The sequence below is a fragment of the Trematomus bernacchii genome, unplaced genomic scaffold (genome assembly GCF_902827165.1).
Source record: "Trematomus bernacchii unplaced genomic scaffold, fTreBer1.1, whole genome shotgun sequence".
Lineage (NCBI taxonomy): Eukaryota > Metazoa > Chordata > Actinopteri > Perciformes > Nototheniidae > Trematomus > Trematomus bernacchii.
The window spans coordinates 10339016-10359068 of NW_022987727.1; the positions used below are offsets into that span (position 1 = coordinate 10339016).

The 20053-nt window shown below is 43.0% G+C and overlaps 1 long non-coding RNA gene across 1 annotated transcript; it reads left to right on the forward strand.

The window, feature by feature from the left end:
* The first annotated feature begins 2494 nt into the window (after window positions 1-2494).
* LOC117494546 lies at window positions 2495-3093 on the forward strand. Its single transcript, XR_004557081.1, has 2 exons — window positions 2495-2673; window positions 2757-3093. It is a non-coding gene; the product is annotated as an uncharacterized LOC117494546 (long non-coding RNA).
* Window positions 3094-20053: the final 16960 nt, after the last annotated feature.

Consider the following 20053-nt stretch of genomic DNA (forward strand, 5'->3'; position numbering starts at 1 on the left):
TTCCAAATAAATAAGAGAGATTTAAGACCAGAATAAAGATTTAGAACATTTTAAATGTCGGACAAATCACTGTAGAGTAAAATCTTGACAGAAAATACACATTTTCTGGTAACTAACCAGTCAATAAATGAGGCCATATTACCGTACAGTCATAATCCAACATCAACAGTTCGAGGAACGTTTTTCGGGCCTGAATTTTCCTATAGCTCCACCAGCAGGTTAAATGTTTTAGTTATGCAGTAAAATATATTAACATCTACATGGCAAATTGGCAAATATAGTTCTACAGACATAGTTCCCAGAAGATGAATCCTAGTCAAACCACGCCAATTTACATCGATAAATTATAAAACACAACATACAAATTTGAACCAAATCATGTGGATACAAACGGGTACCTTTGAGTCCCATACAACCTCATGATAATATTTCCAAAGAAAATGTACATAATAGCACTAAACACAAAGTAAAGGTGAAGCTATAATGGGATTGCCAATAGCATTTAAAAAATACAAATTTCCCTCTTACCTGTTGGGCTATTCATCAATAGCCGCGTTCACACCAAGTACTTTCCTGTACTTAGTTCCGGCACTAAGAGCCCTGGCGCTTTTAACCCCAGGGTACTTAGTACAGATCGCGTTCACACCGGAGTACTTTTCCCTGAGGGAAGATTACAAGTACAGTAGGTGGCGGTAAGCACCTTAAAGTTGTTTGCAACCCGCTACAAAACAAGAGAAGAAGAAAAACTGATACAGGATCTGTTTAATCGCCATGTCGGTTTTCTTTATTGCACTCTCAAGACATAACATTAAATAGAAATATTTTAAATGTAACTAAAGTGTCAGTTGTACATGTCAGTAAACATTGTCAATATAAAATAAAGTGTCAGTTGTACTATATAATAACAGTAATAACAATATAAAATAAACTCCCAGCTGTAGGGAGTCTCAGCAGCAAACCCACCTTTATTATATATCTTCCTGAGACCCACTGCATCCGTCTGCCATAAACACTATGCAAACATACATGTTAGTTTTGGCCCATAGTGGACTCCATGTTGTGTTGTGTGAAATGGGGGGGAATTAAAAGTTTAGGTCAAATAATATTTAAAATGATATAAATTATCATATTTGTGTATGTGCCCCTGCCATTCCCCCACAAGGTTGCAACATTGATGATAAATAAATGACAAATAAAGCTTTGCCAGTTTATAACCGATGAAACATGATGGTATCAGAATAATCACTTACATGTGATGTATAGGATGCTACACAGGTCACAAAAGATAAAGTGTCAGGAGAAATAAGCTTAATCGCCATGTCGGTTTTCTTTATTGCACTCTCAAGACATAACATTAAATAGAACAATTTTAAATGTAAATAAAGTGTCAGTTGTACATGTCAGTAAACATTATATATAAAATAAAGTCATAACAGTAATAACAATATAAAATAAACTGTCCCAGGTGTAGGGATATTCTCAGCAGCATGCACACCTTAGTGCAACGTTGTGTGTCGTGTGTCAGTATTTACAAAAACTATACCAAATAAACTGTTATTAAATGCAGTTTGTCGCTCATCCTGCCGCTGCGCCGACGCTTCCTCATGGCGCAGCGCCCACACTTCATCCTGGTGCTGCTGGCGCTCCATCTGCTGCTTGAACACTTCTGCCTGGCGCTCCATCGAGGTGAGCATCTTGTCCTCCGTTTCCTGGGCCTTGGTGAACAGCACCATCTGATCTCCACGCAGCGACTCATTCACCACGGCACGCCGGTCCTCCAACGCCTGGGCGGTGTCAAAGAAATTCGCATCCCGTGTCCGCTTTCCTAAGAGGGGAAAATAAGCAATATACAATATACAAGTTTAGTCGCCATGTAGTTTTACAACATACTAGGAATGTGTTTTTTGTATTTTCACAAATAGAATTAAGGTTTCACAAATCTGAAACTGTGTTATAAAGAATGTTTAGACCCTCTGGGATAATCCAGTCCAAATAAATCGGCTATGCAGCGATTTAAGAGGTTCAAACACGGAGGATTGTTCCTTTTTGAAGAGTGCTTCATGTATGCTTGAACTTTGTTTAATGTTGTTGAGGCAAGTTAAACATAAAATATGATGAATATTATGAAATAAACATGATTGTGAACATCAGTTCGATGCGTAACGTTCTTTCAAGACAAAGTTACAGTGTGTGTGTACTGTGTGCTCGGGGCCGGTGTTAGCCTATTATGGCTAGCATGGCTAGCTTGATCTACTGAGCAAATAAAAGTACATCTGAGACCATTATTGTGCAGATTAAAACCCCAGTGCATGTAGTTGATTTTACCTTCGTCGTGGTCGTCATCGTTGGCCACTGAATCCGCCGTTTGTAGTCCTGCCCGAGTTTCTTTATTTTTAGCCGGTGTGCCGTGGGGCTGTGCACATTCCCAGGTCGAGTGTGTGAGGATTTACAGTATCTCCCTCCTTCTTCTCTTCTTTGTTTTATGTTTGTTATGTTCGTTCTGTCTGTCTGTGTGTCTGTCTCCCTGGCTGGGTGTGGCTGACCCACTTCTGATTCCCGCCAACTCACCTCCGCAGCTGCTGCTCATCATCCTGATTACACTACTCACCTTCACCTGCTTATATGCCCGGTCCTCTCATCCAGTATTCACCAGTTCGTCGTTTCACCTCGCTGGTAATTCGACTTGGTACATGTAGTTTATGGTAAAACTAACTCTCTGTGTTCCTGCCGAATCTAACCCTTGTGTTCTCCGTCAGAATCCATCTGCCTACTCCTCTGCCTGCCACATCCAGCCACGTACCTCTCGTCTGAGTATCTCCGTGCTTCCACGCACACCGGCTCCAACCTGTCAACTATCGCCAGCTCTGGATCAGCGGCTTTCCTCGCCAGTGTACCTTCGTGCTTCCACGCACACCAGCTCCTTCCTGTCGACTCTCACCAGCTCTGGTCCCCCGGCTCTCCTCGCCAGAGTATCTCCGTGCATATCCGCACCACCTCAGTTAACAAACCCTGGCTTTGGGTTTATTGGATATTTAATCCCTCGTCTGACTCTATATAAGGTTTTTGGTTAATAAACCTTTTTCTACCTCAAAAGCTCTGTTTCATCGTCCTGTGTTCAGCATTGTGAGTTCACTCCTGTAGCTACCGGTGAGCATAACAGTACGAACTGGTCACTATGAGCTCCGCTGACGCCGGATCGGATCCCGCCTCAGTTCAGCACGCCATTTCCCATCAGGGAAATCTTCTGGGCCATCATGAGCAGATGATTCGAGCCTTAGTGGAGAGCAATCAATCCATGGCTCTAAACGTCTCAAACCTTGCTGCTCAGGTCTCTGCTTTGACGTCTTCTGGTACACTTCCTGCCTCCTCCTATCCACCTGTGGATTCCACTCCATGCCGGGACTTCCCCATTGCCGATCCTGAGCCTTTCCACGGAGAGGTGGAGAAATGCAGAGGATTTCTTTTTCAATGCAATAAGGTATTTCGCCAGCGCCCCGTGTCTTTTTCCTCTGATGGAACTAAGATTAACTATATGTTGAGTTTGCTTCGTGGAAGAGCTTTAACCTGGGCCGAAGCATTGAGTTCTTCTGTGGATTACAATACACTTTCCTTTGGAGTTTTTTCGGATCATTTTTCCTCTGTTTTTGATCATCCTGAACACTCTGGCTCAGCTGCTAATCGTCTGTTGAATCTGCAACAAGGAACTCGAACCATTGCAGATTATTCCATCGAGTTTCGCACACTGGCGGCAGAAGCCCGATGGGACGAGGCGGCTTTAAGGGCTGTGTTTGTTAGGGGATTGAGGGATCAACTGAAGGATGAGCTGGCTGCAAGAGAGGAGCCTGCTGACCTCCAATCCTTAATCTCCTGGGTTTCTCGTCTCGACAGCCGGCTGCGGGAGCGCCGTGCGGAGCGCACGCAGCGTCCTCCTTTTGCTTTGCCTTATCAGCCAAACAGTTCTCCCAGGTTTGCTCCCTCTGTGTCCGGACCATCTGGCTTCACCTCACCAACCCGCGTGCCCACTTCTGCTATGGTGGAACCTATGCAGTTGGGACGCACTGGATTATCCCCTGAGGAGCGCCTTCGACGTATTAGGTGTGGAGAATGCCTGTACTGTGGAAAGGGTGGCCATATCCTCTCTGGCTGTCCTGTTCGCCCAAACGCAAGGGCTCGTCAGTAAAGTTGGGGGTCCTGACGAGTTCGCTTCCTACACCTATTGTAGCCCCAATTTTGAGCCGTTTTTTGATTCCTGCTAGACTTTGTTTCAACGCTCAGACATTGCCCCTTTCTGCTCTCGTTGACTCTGGAGCTGAGGATAGCTTTGTGGACTGTGAACTAGTCAAACAGCTGGGGTTACATTTGGAAACTCTAACAGAACCTCTGACAGCATATGCTTTAAATGGGAAAAGCATTTCTAAGGTTACACAGCAGACACAACCCTTAACCCTGTTTATTTCTGGTAATCACAGAGAGGAGATTCAACTGAAGGTTATTTCCTCACCAGCAACCCCTTTGGTTCTTGGATACCCATGGCTTCGCACCCACAATCCACATATTGATTGGGCCGGAGGAAGAATCATGGAATGGAGCCAGTCGTGCCACCTTCACTGTTTACAGTCTGCTGTGCCTCCCGTCCCTGTCGAACCTAAGTCTGCTCCTTGTGTCTCTGCTGAAGTTGACTTGTCTGGTGTTCCTGAAGTTTATCACAGCCTGAGTGGGGTCTTCAACAAGGAGAAAGCTCTCTCTCTCCCTCCTCATCGTCCCTATGATTGTCCCATCAATCTGCTGCCTGGAGCTCCTTTACCCACCAGCAGGCTTTATAATCTGTCTCGGCCTGAAAGAGAGTCCATGGAGAGATACATCGGTGACTCTCTTGCTTCTGGGATAATTCGTCCTTCTTCCTCTCCTCTGGGTGCTGGGTTTTTCTTCGTGGACAAAAAGGATAAGTCTCTCCGACCCTGTATTGACTTTCGTGGGCTAAATAACATTACAGTTAAAAACAAGTACCCACTTCCCCTGATAAACTCAGCCTTTGAACCTCTCCAAGGTGCCACCATCTTCTCCAAGCTCGACCTCAGGAATGCCTACCACCTTGTTCGAATTCGCCAAGGAGATGAGTGGAAAACAGCTTTCAACACCCCCCTTGGTCACTTCGAATATCTTGTCATGCCCTTTGGACTCTCTAATGCCCCCGCTGTTTTCCAGGCCCTGGTTAACGATGTCCTACGAGACTTCCTTAACCGATTCGTGTTCGTTTACATTGACGACATCTTGATTTTTTCCACGAGTCTGGAGGAACATCAGGACCACGTCAGTCAGGTGCTGCAAAGGCTGCTTGAGAACAAGCTGTTCGTCAAGGCTGAGAAGTGCGAGTTTCACCAGGAGCGGGTCAGCTTCCTGGGATATATCATCAGGCAGGGCAAGTTGGAGGCTGATCCAGGAAAGATCCTAGCTGTCTCCGAGTGGCCAGTCCCCACTACTAGGAAGGAGCTGCAGAGGTTCCTGGGTTTTGCCAACTTCTATCGCCGGTTCATCAGGAACTATAGCAAGGTAGCAGCTCCACTCTCCAGTCTCACTTCTGTCAAGATCAAGTTTACCTGGACTACTGATGCTAACAAGGCATTTCTTCTCCTCAAATCCTTGTTCACATCTGCCCCCATACTCATCCAGCCAGACTCAAGCAAGCAGTTTGTGGTGGAGGTAGATGCATCTGACATCGGGGTTGGCGCTGTTTTGTCTCAGACGGCAGGGCCAGACAATAAGCTTCACCCATGTGCTTTCTTCTCTCGCCGTCTTTCCCCAGCTGAGAGAAATTATGATGTGGGCAACAGAGAGCTGCTGGCAGTGAAGATGGCGTTGGAGGAGTGGCGACACTGGCTCGAGGGCAGCGAGCAGCCATTCCTGGTTTGGACTGACCACAAGAACCTGGAGTACATTCAGTCTGCTAAACGGCTAAACTCCCGACAGGCCAGGTGGGCCCTCTTCTTTGGTCGTTTCAACTTCTCTCTAACTTATCGTCCTGGTTCCAAGAATACTAAACCCGACGCCCTGTCCAGGTCGTTTTTGTCTGAGGGACCAGTCACGTCTGTTGACTCTATTCTTCCCCTGAGCTGTGTTGTGGGTGGCCTCACCTGGGAGATCAGTAACTCCATCCAGGAGGCGCTATTGGAGCAACCGGACCCTGGTTGTGGTCCGCCAAACCGTCAGTTTGTCCCCAACTCTGTCCGTTCTCAAGTCCTGCAGTGGGTCCACAGCTCCCTTTTCGCTAATCATCCTGGTGCCAACCGCACACTCTCTCTTCTCCGGAGACATTTCTGGTGGCCAACAGTTGACAAGGACACTAAGGAGTTTGTTTCAGCCTGCACTACATGTGCTAGGAGCAAGGCCTCTCATCAGAGACCTGCAGGATTGCTCCAGCCCCTTCCTATCCCAAGTCGACCTTGGTCTCATATTGCACTAGATTTTGTCACCGGCCTACCTCCCTCACAAGGAAACACAACTATTCTAACAGTTGTAGACCGTTTCTCCAAATGTGCCCATTTTGTAGCTCTGCCCAAGCTTCCCTCAGCCCTGGAGACCGGTCAACTTCTCACCCAGCATGTTTTCCGCCTGCATGGAATCCCGGCTGACATCGTCTCCGACCGTGGACCTCAGTTCATCTCTCTGGTTTGGAAGAATTTCTGTCATTCACTTGGTGCATCGGTCAGTCTAACTTCTGGTTATCATCCCCAGTCAAACGGTCAAACTGAAAGGGCCAATCAAGACCTGGAATCTACTCTCCGCTGTGTTGCCAATCGCAATCAATCTACCTGGAGCTCCCTTCTACCCTGGGTGGAGTATTCCTTTAATTCACTCACGTCTTCTGCAACTGCTCTCTCTCCTTTTGAAGCCTCCTTAGGGTACCAACCTCCCCTGTTTCCCGAGGAGGAGAGTGAGTTGGCAGTTCCTTCTGTCCAGCATCACATTCAACGGTGCCGTAAGATTTGGAGGGACACTCGCTCAGAACTCCTCCGGACTTCTACCAGGAATCAACGGTCAGCTAACCGTCACAGACATGCCGCTCCCCATTACACCCCTGGACAATCAGTTTGGTTGTCTTCCAAAAATATCTCACTCCTCACCGAGTCAAAGAAACTGTCCCCTCGGTTCCTTGGGCCTTTCCTCATTGAGCGCATTATTAACCCCTCTGCTGTCCGCTTGAGACTCCCCAGATCCATGAAGGTTCATCCAACCTTTCATGTTTCCCAGATCAAGCCAGTCCACACTAGTGACCTGTGCCCTCCAACCATTCCCCCTCCTCCCCCCCGAGTCATCGATGATCATCCTGCCTACACCGTGCGTCGGCTTATGGATGTCAGACGCCGGGGCAGGGGCTTTCAGTACTTGGTTGATTGGGAGGGTTACAACCTGGAGGAACGTTGCTGGGTGCCTCGGTCACGCATCATGGACCCTGTCATGGTGAGGGAGTTCCACAGAGCACACCCTGACAAGCCTGGTGGTCGCCAGGAGGCTCCCGTGGAGAGGGGGGTACTGTGAGGATTTACAGTATCTCCCTCCTTCTTCTCTTCTTTGTTTTATGTTTGTTATGTTCGTTCTGTCTGTCTGTGTGTCTGTCTCCCTGGCTGGGTGTGGCTGACCCACTTCTGATTCCCGCCAACTCACCTCCGCAGCTGCTGCTCATCATCCTGATTACACTACTCACCTTCACCTGCTTATATGCCCGGTCCTCTCATCCAGTATTCACCAGTTCGTCGTTTCACCTCGCTGGTAATTCGACTTGGTACATGTAGTTTATGGTAAAACTAACTCTCTGTGTTCCTGCCGAATCTAACCCTTGTGTTCTCCGTCAGAATCCATCTGCCTACTCCTCTGCCTGCCACATCCAGCCACGTACCTCTCGTCTGAGTATCTCCGTGCTTCCACGCACACCGGCTCCAACCTGTCAACTATCGCCAGCTCTGGATCAGCGGCTTTCCTCGCCAGTGTACCTTCGTGCTTCCACGCACACCAGCTCCTTCCTGTCGACTCTCACCAGCTCTGGTCCCCCGGCTCTCCTCGCCAGAGTATCTCCGTGCATATCCGCACCACCTCAGTTAACAAACCCTGGCTTTGGGTTTATTGGATATTTAATCCCTCGTCTGACTCTATATAAGGTTTTTGGTTAATAAACCTTTTTCTACCTCAAAAGCTCTGTTTCATCGTCCTGTGTTCAGCATTGTGAGTTCACTCCTGTAGCTACCGGTGAGCATAACAGAGTGAAAGCTACTGAACTGGCTTCAGTGCATTCCCTGGGTCGCGTCCTCTGCGTAGATCTCCAGAAGCGCCGACACCTCCTCATCATTTCTTGATGCTTGCCATAACTGCTTTCAAAAACAAACACAACGCACGGAGCGTTGTGTTTTTGTAGCGAGGAAAAACAATGGCGGCTCTACACAACATTTTCAGAGTTGTACGGGCGTGGTTTGCAATTCGCCCAGCCAATCAGCACTGGGGCACTTTTGGAGAACTTTTCACCCACAGAAAAGTACGCTCTCTGAGTTGGCTCTAAAAATGGGGGTAAAAGTACCCGAGATTAAGTACGATTTTTGGTGTGAACGCGACTCACGGAACTAAAACGCGAAAAGTACGGTGAAAGTACTCCGGTGTGAACGCGGCTAATCTTATCTAGTTTTGGTGTGAGTTGCCGAGTGTTGGAGATATCAGCCATAGAGAGACGTCGATGTGTCACATTATTATTATATCACATCATAATGTATCATATATTTCCTTATCCGAGTCAGCTTCTTGAGCCGTATCTGGCCGTGCAACACTCAGTGTCACATACTGTATGCAGAAGTATTATTTTAAGCAACACTTTAAGTTGACGAAACACTTGAGTCAAATGTAATTAAAGTCAGATCCACTCGTATCTTAGGCAGTGATAGTTCACTTTTTATTCAGGAAGTATGACGCTGCGCTGTCAGTACGCTTGTCAATGTTTGTGATTGGTCAAATGTTGCTAACCCCGCCCCTTTCATGGGAACGCGCACATAACTAGATAGGGCACACCGGGCTTGAGTTACCGAGTTGATAACCATCGTTGTAGGACCGCTTAGCGAGAGTGCATTTGTTTTGGATTAGGTAACTTAAACATATCCAGGGTATGTTGAACTGGATTCGTAGTACAGGCCTCTGGTGTGGTCATTTGTTTTTTCAGGTGTTTTGATTGGCAGACGGTGAGAGCATCAAGGAACAGCTGAACATTTGTCTGGGCACATCAAAGCCAGCTCATACTGTATTAGCTCAGCTGCATTTGTAGTCTCTCTGTCTGCGAAAAAACAAAAACAACAAAGCAGATGGAGGACAAAACAATACAAAATAGCGGGTTTTGTCATTACTTTTTGGGTGCTCTGATGTCATTGTCAAGAAGAATGGCTAAAATGTGTGAAGCTCTCAATAGAAAATGCCACTTATATTTTAACAATTTGAGCTGGTGCAGAGCCAATATTGATGATGGGTAAAATCACAGGTCTGTTATTCCTTCGTTATCTGTTGATCATGCATTCATTAGATGTTTTTTATCCTTGACTGACTGACAGAAATGGGACTTTAAGAAACTCAATAGTTGCATAAAAAGTTGGATATGAATTATCTTTACAAATATAAATAAAGAAAAGGATGAAAAATCAAAGAACAGAAAGAACTGGTCCTTGATTTAAAATCAGTCAGAGGATAGTCACACTTCATGAACATGTGGTCAGTGTAAATATTGCTAGCTATCTTTCATCTAACGTGCATATTTTTGACTTTTCGTGTAAATAAACAGGAAGTATTCCAAATGTTGCTCTTCCCAATGATTGCTAGCCTATTTTCTGTATTACCTTTGGCAGATGCATTTACAAGTTGCTCTGCACATTACACTATTTCCCTAGACACGTTGCATCATGATGGAGACAAAACTAGGACCAACATAGCCCGTAGTGGTAAAGATTAATCGCATCAATCCATCCAGGTAACAGCAGAAGCCTATAATGTGGCTAAGATGGAAAATTGCAAATGCTAATGCTATTCTGGTTTTCCAACTATTTAGAAAAACATTTTAATTACTACTGCCAAGATTTCCATGAAATGAAATGTGTTATGGTTCGTCATTATTTTAAGGTTCATACCTTAGCATCACCATCTGATATTTCCTTGCGAGGTATCTCAAAACAAAATGGCCACCTTTCTGGGAAATTTGCTGTTGATTTGTGGTCCCTATATTGGACTCAGTAATTATTACCAGGTACCCGACATCCTCTATTGCCACCATCCAACTGAAAAAAATACATTTCTACACAAAACGTGCCCAATAGGAATATGCAGATTGCTCATGTTCCCCAGAGGATGAACTGGAAAAGTGGACCTTCCAGAACACCCTAAATATCAACTTGGCAATAATAAGCCACTGGGGGCCACTTTCGACTATGATGTGGACTACAAATTAGCACCAAAGTTAACCACTTATTAGTATTGTTAGCAAGTCTTTTGAGATCGATGAAAGGTCACCATGTCAAGGACTCCATTAAGCTTGACATGAACTAGATAGGAGGCACAAAAGATACTCTGCTGGAACAGAATATTTGCAAGTGGTTTAATGTCAACGTCTTCTCCTGTTTTAAGACACACTTTCCACTCCAGGTAGAGAGACAAAAGCATTAATCATTCAGCAGATGGCCACTCTGTATGTGTGTGCCGCAAAGGAAATGCCATGGCTGAATATCAAATAACAGTCCTCCTGACCCTGGCCTTTTTACATGAGCTTCAAAGGTCTAATCCCTCTGCATTATCAGAACCTCATAACTTATTCATCACCACGTTGTGAACGTTTGCCTCCATGTGTGATGGCTTGCAACTGTTGTGTGTATGACTGTTTCCTCATAAGTTCATTTTTTGTTTACATGTATATGTATCATAGTCAGGAAAAGTCTGATTCCCAGGTCGTAAAACACTGACCCTTTGACATAGCCCTTGAGTCTGATACTGACCCAAAAGGCATCCTTTAAAGCTGAAAGAGATGCACTGGGCTTTTAACCATTTTCCACAGTATATGACGCTCAGAGCAAGTACACCAAAGTCAGCTGACATAGCAAAAGCATGGGGAATACCAACACGGTACTTTCACTCAGTGGTCCACTGTTTGTGTCCTGTAGTAAACATACGTATACTTTTAACGCACACACCCTAATCCAATGTATTCCGAAACTATGAATGGGGATTTTCTTGCCTAAACATTACCAAGTGGTTGTGTTTGAAATCACAACATAGACCACATGTTTAAATCTGCAAGCATTGTGGTGCATCATAATAATAATATCAAATCATAATTTTACATGTAAGAATTTCAAAGTTAAGCATCCCATTGGAAAAGTTGGGAATGATAACAGGTTGGGACTGAGGCTGACTTTATGAAGCCAATTGGGTTTTGAGTAGCAAGAAAGCGCATTAGCTTATTAAGGTTAGCATACCAACACCTTTCAATTTTTCGTTACAACTTTTTCAGTTTCTAATGCATGGGTTGTCAACTCAAAGCCACCTTCTGAGTTCCAGCATCATAGTATAGGCATTTTAAATGTGAGGAAAGCAAAGCACTTATATCAAATCAGATATTAGTATCCACAGATACACTGAGTTGAGGTAACCAAATTGGTCTCGTCATAGAAATATTGTGATTGTAGTGTACGGTTTACACAATGTTAAGCGATGCATAACGTAATCGGCAATTCATCATTATGATCTTTTGCTGTTCACTTAACATCATAGTGTATCCGAATAAAAGATTTAAAGGTTTGAGTTAAGAACTTGACACAAATATTGGATACTTTGAGTACATTTGAGTACCGTTAAACTTCAAGACAATTTTTAAAGACAAAATGGGCTTAATAAAACTAAAGAAAAAGCAAGGCTAAAAAGAATGCCATTAGTTTTGCAGGTATTTTTCAATAAAACATACACATTTGGGTAAAAACATTCATCTCATGATGGTGGGAGATTGCTATCATTCATCAAAAAATTGTGGTGATATTTTCAAGTAACTTTAAAACAGATTTGTGCATTAGAGAACAAAGGCGCAAAGTATTTTACACAGTTTTCTGTGTGTTTGCTGGCATTTGAATCAACATATATTCTACTGTAAAATGTTTGCTGTGTAAATCAATATAGTATCTTTTACACAGCAACACGCAAACTTGGATGTTCTGCTTACTGAAGGGGTTCCAGCTTTCTAGAATGTCTATAATCCACTTCATGAGCATGTGTTAGACAATTCCTAGAAAACCTAATTCCATCCAGCTTCTTTAGTGGGCTTTAAAACTCAAATATGAGCCCAGTAACAAGCAGTATGAGTTTACCCATGCTGAATAATGGGTATCTCTTCCCTAGCTCAGCGTATTACCGTCATGATATCATATTCTGCGGGCCTCCTTAACCGTAACATCTGGCTGAATTCAGATCATCCTAGCGTAAAGCAGAAGTGCTACGGGCAGCCGATCTGCTGCTCCTCCTGCATTGTGCTCCGCATGTGATAGGGTGCCTTCCAGCTGAGTGGCCAAAGAGATAAGCCCCGCTCACACACATGCACATGCACACACACACACACACACACTCATGTGCGGACACAGGCTTGTACAGAGACATAGAAAGAGGCAGAGGAATACATCTGTGCATGATAGATAAGACCACTGCTGAAGACAGAGCCACTCGCACACACTCCCCTGTCACTCTCTCTCTTCACTTTCAAACACACAGCACCCCCCCTGTCATGGCACATCGCTCCCGCTGGAACATCCACCTGCATCAATCTCAGTTACCAGAAAACCTCCTGCTGGCTTCCATCAAAAGCGTTCTTTAATGTTTAAAGGAGAAAGGGAGTTGTATTCCACACATTTGCTTTGTTGCTGCTCTTCTTGAGGGTTGTCAGTAACTTGGGATCAATGTGAAATATATATAAACTTCATTTAAAATGTAGTGTTTCATTATTTGCAACAAGCTATTTGTGTGCAACTTGTCCTCCAAGTTTTACCAAAAGGCTTTTTCAAATTTGTCATGTGTTTTCTTACAAATGTCCGTCAACTCGTCATTTTCTACGATGGCCAACAGGTGCAAACGCCAAAAAAAAAAAAATTTGCAAATTTGTGTTTTCTAATTCACAATTATGTAGATAATATACAATTTTGTGGGATATACTCTACCATAGGAATATATAGGAACAGTGTTTGAAAACACCCAAATATGGTTAATTGTTTTTTTGGGTCAAGTGCCCTTTGCTGAAGACAATCCCTGATTATGTGACACTTCCTCCCTGAGCTTTGTGGCACTGCACATTTAGCCATTCATTTGTGTGGCATGCTTATGTATTTACCACACACTGGCATGGGTACCCGCCCCCAAACACTGGCATGAGTACCCCCCAACACGCGAGGCAGCCACTCCCGGTAATTGGCCTGGAGAATTACTTGGGTGTGCATGCAAGCAGCTCCTTATCATGAGGAGTTGGCATACATTTGCTCATGCATTGGCATGCACGGAGAAATATACAAATGATACAGTTCTGGGCATCAGTAGAATACTTGACATGCAAACAACACCACCAGGCACGCTTTGTTTTCCTCCATCACTTTTTGTATTTATAGAAACACCAGTTTCAAAAGTAGACTCAGAAATCACAATGTATAACAGCACATGACGCCGAGCTGCTCAATCAGGTAAAGTGAAAACAGGTGTGCCTCATTATGTCCACTTAGCAGGGATAGTTCTTTATTAAATGTCACTTTGAGATGGATCAAACATCTCTAGAGAAACATAGTTAGCATCTGCTTGGTTAGGATAGGAATGCAACCAGAAACCAGGAAGTATTAATATGACACATTTATCCTGTAAATGAAAATGAAATAAAATAAGTTTAAAAAAACCATAGCATAGATGTGTTTAATGTGACTGGGGAATCAGTATTAATAATATATAAAATCGCTGAAACAATTCTGCTTTAACATTTCTAAAGCATGACATTATTCCATAGTTAAAATGTGGCAGATGTTAAAGCATTAAAATGTAAGATTTATAAGAGTAGTATATAGATATTGAATATGAGGCCCAGAATGTATGCTTTGATTAATGTTTGATAAAAAGGTTATAAAATAATATTTGCCATCTGGAGTAAGCATGTTTGTCAAGAGTATGTGGACATTTGTTTCTTTGTAATTGATTTCACCTGCACAGTTGCTTCTTTCCAGTAATTCAGTAATTCTGCGCACTCTTTTAATTACACAAGCCAATATTTATAACATGCACTAAACCCTTCAGAGGTTGGGATACGAGGCAGCTTATTTTAATAAACCTGAGCATTTGCATAAGCAAATATCCTTAGAACATAAAACATCTTTAGAGCACCAAAGCCCTTTCTCTCAGCCGAGGGCCAAGCAGGGCCCTTAGCAATCACACTGAATGACACGCCACACAGCCATCACACACCAAGGAATTGTGTGTGTGTGTGTGTGTGTGTGTGTGTGTGTGTGTGTGTGTGTGTGTGTGTGTGTGTGTGTGTGTGTGTGTGTGTGTGTGTGTGTGTGTGTGTGTGTGTGTGTGTGTGTGTGTGTGTGTGTGTGTGTGTGTGCTTCCATGTGTCAACATTGCAACGTGCAGGGTTTAATTTGTGTGTGGATGTGTGAACCCCTCCCCTTACTCTCACAAACCCCCCATTTCCCGTAACATCAGTGCTTGTGGTCTCTGGTGGCCATGAAGGGGAAAACCTACAGGGACCAACTACCAACACCATCATTGTTTTCAGGGAGGGAAGAGAAGGTTATAAATATGAAGTATTGATTACAATAAAAGTTAAAAGGGAAAGAAACATACACTCACCCATAAATGCTTCATAAATGAATGCCATTTTATTTGAAGAAAATAGTGTATAGACTGACTGCAGATAGGAGGTAAAACTGTTTTATTGCTGCAATATAATGAAAGCTAATAGGACATTTCAGGTATTAAAAAAATAAAGCACCTTTCAAAACTTTATCACCAAACACCTGATATTAAAAGACATCTGTCATCAATGATACTATTTGAGAAGATACATCATTGGAAGCGGTTTATCAACTGTTCGTGACCCCTGCAAATATAGATTAGTTAGTTTAAGGGGGCCTTAAAGACGAAGAGAAAATCCAACATCACAAATAATAAAACCATCAGAGCAAATGCAAAACGGCGATACACTTTAAGAGCCCTGATTCAGCTTCACAAAGCATGTCCATTCAGGGCGCTAACGTTAATCTAAACTGGTTAGTTTACGTTGCCAAATGTAAAGTTGGTCTCGAGTCAGTCTGCCAAGTAGGTTCATTCAACATATGCCAGCCAAGCTTTCCTATGTTCTGTTATTGTAGCCCCTGGTCACACAAGTTAAATGGCATGTGTCTTATGTAAAAAGGTTCCTTCCTGCATTGACACTAAAAGCATATGTTATAATACTTACACTCATTCATCACTTGCCCTTGATGTGTTACAATTAGTTGAGACCAATATGCCTGGTTATTTTTTTTAAAAGGGGTAGCAAGCTGTGGAAATTAAAACATTTATTTAAAAAATAGCTGCAAAATGTGCACGTTTAGATTAGTTAAATTAGGCGTGCTATAAAAACCAAGAAAATAATCATAAATCCCAAATATTGAAATCATCAGGGCTTATGCAAAACATTAAAAGGTTTGTTACATTTAGAAAGCCCTGATGTGATTTAGCTTGGCGGACCTGGCCACGTGTTTTGGATCTGAAACTTTGAGGTATCATCAGCATATCATTTCATAAAAGGAAGAAATGTGAGGGAAAAACCATGGGGGAATGCTCAAATGGATAGAAGGGAAGATGTCAAGGGAATTAAATAAAAATAGGTGGAAAAAACGAGAAATTAAATGGAGGTGAGAAGACCGGGTGAGACGTGAGGGATGGGAGAGTGGAGGAAGAGTTGGGGGAGGGGAAGAGAAGAAGATGCATGGATGTGAAAATAGAGGGGGGAGGAGAGAATTGCCTCAATTAGCTGATAGGGCTGCCAAGGCAACAGTGTTTGAGTCGTAGCCATTCCCAAATGTGGCGTCTTCCCCCAAAGGGCCCCAGTGAAGGATGGTGATGATGATGGTGTTAGGAGGTTAAAGGGAGAGAGGAAAGATGGATGAAGGTGTGTGATGTATCAAAGATGGAGAGAAGGATGGGGAAGTGAGAAGAAACACTGAGCTGCAGAAAAGAGAGTTGGAGTTATTATTGTCTGATTGATAATGATGAAAGTCATTTCAAAGACCCAGCACTATGAAGCTTGCGGGCAGCTTTTCAGTAGCTCGCCGCTCGCGGTTCACAGACTGTGTAGAAAAAATCCGACGACAATAAATGCACATGAATCAGTCCGTGTCGCTGCGGCTCAGACACACATGGATTTATGTTTAAAAAAATACTCGCGTTAGCACCATGTCAGGTTTTTGGTGGATTTAATCAAGTCTTGGATTGCAGAGTATGAATGTCCTCTTGCTATTTTCAGTTGATAAATACTTGTGTAAAGTTTGTGAAGACAGGAGGAAAGCTTCCGCGATCACCGTCTCCTCTGTTCCTTCAAACCCCGCCCCCTCCCTAAAAATATTGAGTGACAGGCTGATGGTCACCTGATAGAAACGTTATTATTCACTTAATCACTGATTTAGATGATAAAGCTAACTTAATCTCATACATTCATGGGATTTATGTAACAGTAAGACACAGAATGTAAGTGTGCACCCACATGCAGTATTTGTTATATGCTGTTGTAAATGTTGTCTGCTGTGTTCAGACTCAAGTCCTGTGTGTGATGCCACATTCAGGACCTTCAGTGTCCTTTTTTGAGCAGAAGACCGTTGCTAGAAGCTGCAGCTAGACTGCAGAAGTATTAGTTTTTTGTTTTTGAGGATGGAACAATTTCACACAGATATAGGGAAGCTAGACCTATACAATTGATTTATTACGGTTTATAATTTCATGTCAAGATGAAAAAGAAGAAGAAGATGACTTTACTGCTCAGTGTCAATCCTGTGGAGATGGAGATGGAGGTTATACATCTCCAAAATCATGTTCAGCTTAAGTCAAAAAATGTTGTGAGCAAAACTCACAACATTTCTGGAGTCTTGTAGACCCAGGAAACTATAAGAACATTCACCAAGCAGCACTGAAAATGTCTGCTTTATTTGGCTCTACATACCTTTGTGAAGCAGCTTTTTCTGACATGAATGTCATGAAATCTAAATACAGAACAAGACTGACTGATGAACATTTAAATGACTCTATTAGAGTGAACCTAAGGCCCCGGCCCCACGGGAACGCATACGGCAAAACGCATAGGATTAACGCAAACGCAATCGCCAAAAAGCTTCCGTCCACACGCAATATACACCGGATAGTGTCTGTTCACAAGAGACAGCTCCGTTTAGATCCAACCGCTGGAAAAGCTGCAGTACATATGCCGAGCCTGTACGTGGCGCTGTAACTTCCTCCACAAAAGCAGCAACTTCCTCCACAAAAGCAGCGAAGAAGCATGGTTGTCAAGGTTGCGCTTCTGTTTATTCACCGTGGTGGGGGCCGAGGGAACCGGGCAGAGTTTTCGCCGGTCAACGTGTGTTAAAGTTTAAATCTTCCGGACAAAATTATAAAAGTGCCGGTCAAAGATCTTCTTTGTTATTTATTAAGCTTTAAAACAAATGAATAACGACTCTATATAATGATATATAATAATAAAATATACGGAGCCTCTCTTTTTCCTCCCTCTCTTCTGACAGCGTCAGTGTCTGTCTCATGCAGCAGCTGATCCAGTAATGAGTGACCCGACAGTAAAAAATAAACATATTTATAACTAGTTTAGGTAGTTTGAGAGGTAATTAAAATAGCTAAGGGTGATGATCTGACTTGAAGTGTGTGTTTTGCTCCCGCTGCATCACAGCGGGAGGAGCTGCGTGTCTCCGTCCTGTCAGATTAGACTTCACTCGCGTTTATGTCCATATCGAGATAAAGATAAATAATCTGAATTCAGTGTGCAGTGTACTTTTGCGGGGGTGAGCAGCAGAGGTGGGGGGAGGCAGGGCTATTGCGTCATCATTATTACAAAATGATCGTATAGAGGCGATCACACAGAGCCGTATGACCCCCCAGAGCGCTCCGTTCCCAGATCTATCCACCTTTGGACCCGTTGTCGTTTGCGGGGTCCGTTTCTATCGTTTAGTTACGGCCTCGTGTGGCAAAAAGGGCTATACGCAAGAGAAATATACGGATACAACCCGTTTTCGTTCCCGTGGGGCCGGGGCCTAAGTGGGTACACTCCAGCATCCACCTCTGGTGGACTCCATGCAGCGCCAGTCATCTCAGTAACTGTGAAAAATAGTGAATGCCACTTATTTTACACATGTGCCATGGTGATTAAGGTGATGTATTGTATGTGGGCCATAATAAGAAGTGAAAAGATTGTCTTTTTTTCTTGGACATTTATGTGAATTTTCAGTGATGTTATATGTGGGCCATAACAATATGTGAGAAATTGTCGTTTTCTTGGACCTTGATGTGAAGGTAAGATTTTTGATAAGCTTTAGCTATTGCAATTCCACATGTGTACAAAAGTAGCTTAATTCAACTGATGAGGGCTATGTGAATAAATGTAAGCGATGTGATGCAAGTAGCTCTTGGCCACTTTCATTTTTTCAAAGTAGCTCTCAGATGAAGAAAGGTTGGAGACCCCCTATATTCCAAATATAACAAATAATAAAATAGATAGAAAAGCCGTTGGGGAGAGGAGTGAAGAGATGGGAGTAGATAGGAAGAGGAGAAAAAAGATGTTAAAGTGGAAATCAATTGTGAGAAATAGGAGCAAAATGAAGCCAGGAGAAAGGATCGGGGGAAATGAAAAGTACTTTCATTGAGATGGAAATAATAAAAGGATTGATTTGAAATGAAGATGAGAAGAACAGAGGTTAAGATAAGATGAAGGAGTGAATGACTACCAGTCAGTAGTGGCTTGATACAATGGAAAGTTGGAGAGAGTGTGGGAGAGAGAAGAGGAATAGGAGGGAAATTACCTCCTTCATCTTGATAAGCTAGTTTCAAGAATTTGTTTAAAGAGGCCCGATCATTCTTTTTGGGGGTTTCCCTTTCCTGTAGTATGTAGCATGTAAATGATCTGCAAAGGCTAAAATCCCAAAGTTCCCACACACTCCCCCCCTGCCTGAAACGCCTCCATTGGAGTCCTTTGTTTACTTCTGTAATAAAATGACATCACTAAGTTACACTCGTGCTATTGACTAGTGCTCCAACTCATTGTATCTGAAGAGGTGGGAAGTAACTTAGTACATTTACTCAAGTATTGTACTTGAGTACAATTCTGAGATACTTGTACTTTGCTTGAATATGTTCATTGTATGCTACTTTGTACTTCTACTCCACTACAATTCAGAGTTAAATGATGTACTTTTACTCCACTACATGTATTTAATATCTTTAGTTACTTTTAGATTTGGAAGACAACGGGCATTCATCCCTGCTGAAGGCTCTGTGGGGACCACACACAATGGCAGCGTTAATTGGAGTTAAATTCTAACAACAATCAATGTCCATGATATTCTGCACAATTCACATACATAATTTTGAACAGACATTTGGATTGTTTCTTCAAAAGAAAGAAGTTTCCTACAACAAACAACAAAAAGCAGGCTGAGTTTGCAGACCGGAGAAAACAGGTGCCCCTTCAATAATGAAATCACAAAACAACACGCTATCAAGTTGCTATGCTCAGATAAGAGTACTCCTGTCCTAAAGAAAGAAATAACCTATACAAGTCACATGTTAAGCATTGTTGAATTTGTGTCAAAACTAATATTTTTAAAGTTGCCTGACCATTCAACTTGTAGAATATTTTTCAATGCATATTTCTTACAAAAAAATACATATTGCTCCAAACTAAAAATTCCATTCACCTTTTGTATTTGGGTGAATGCACAACTACCAAAGTGGACAACTGCCCATGTGAATGTCCAATCAGTCAATT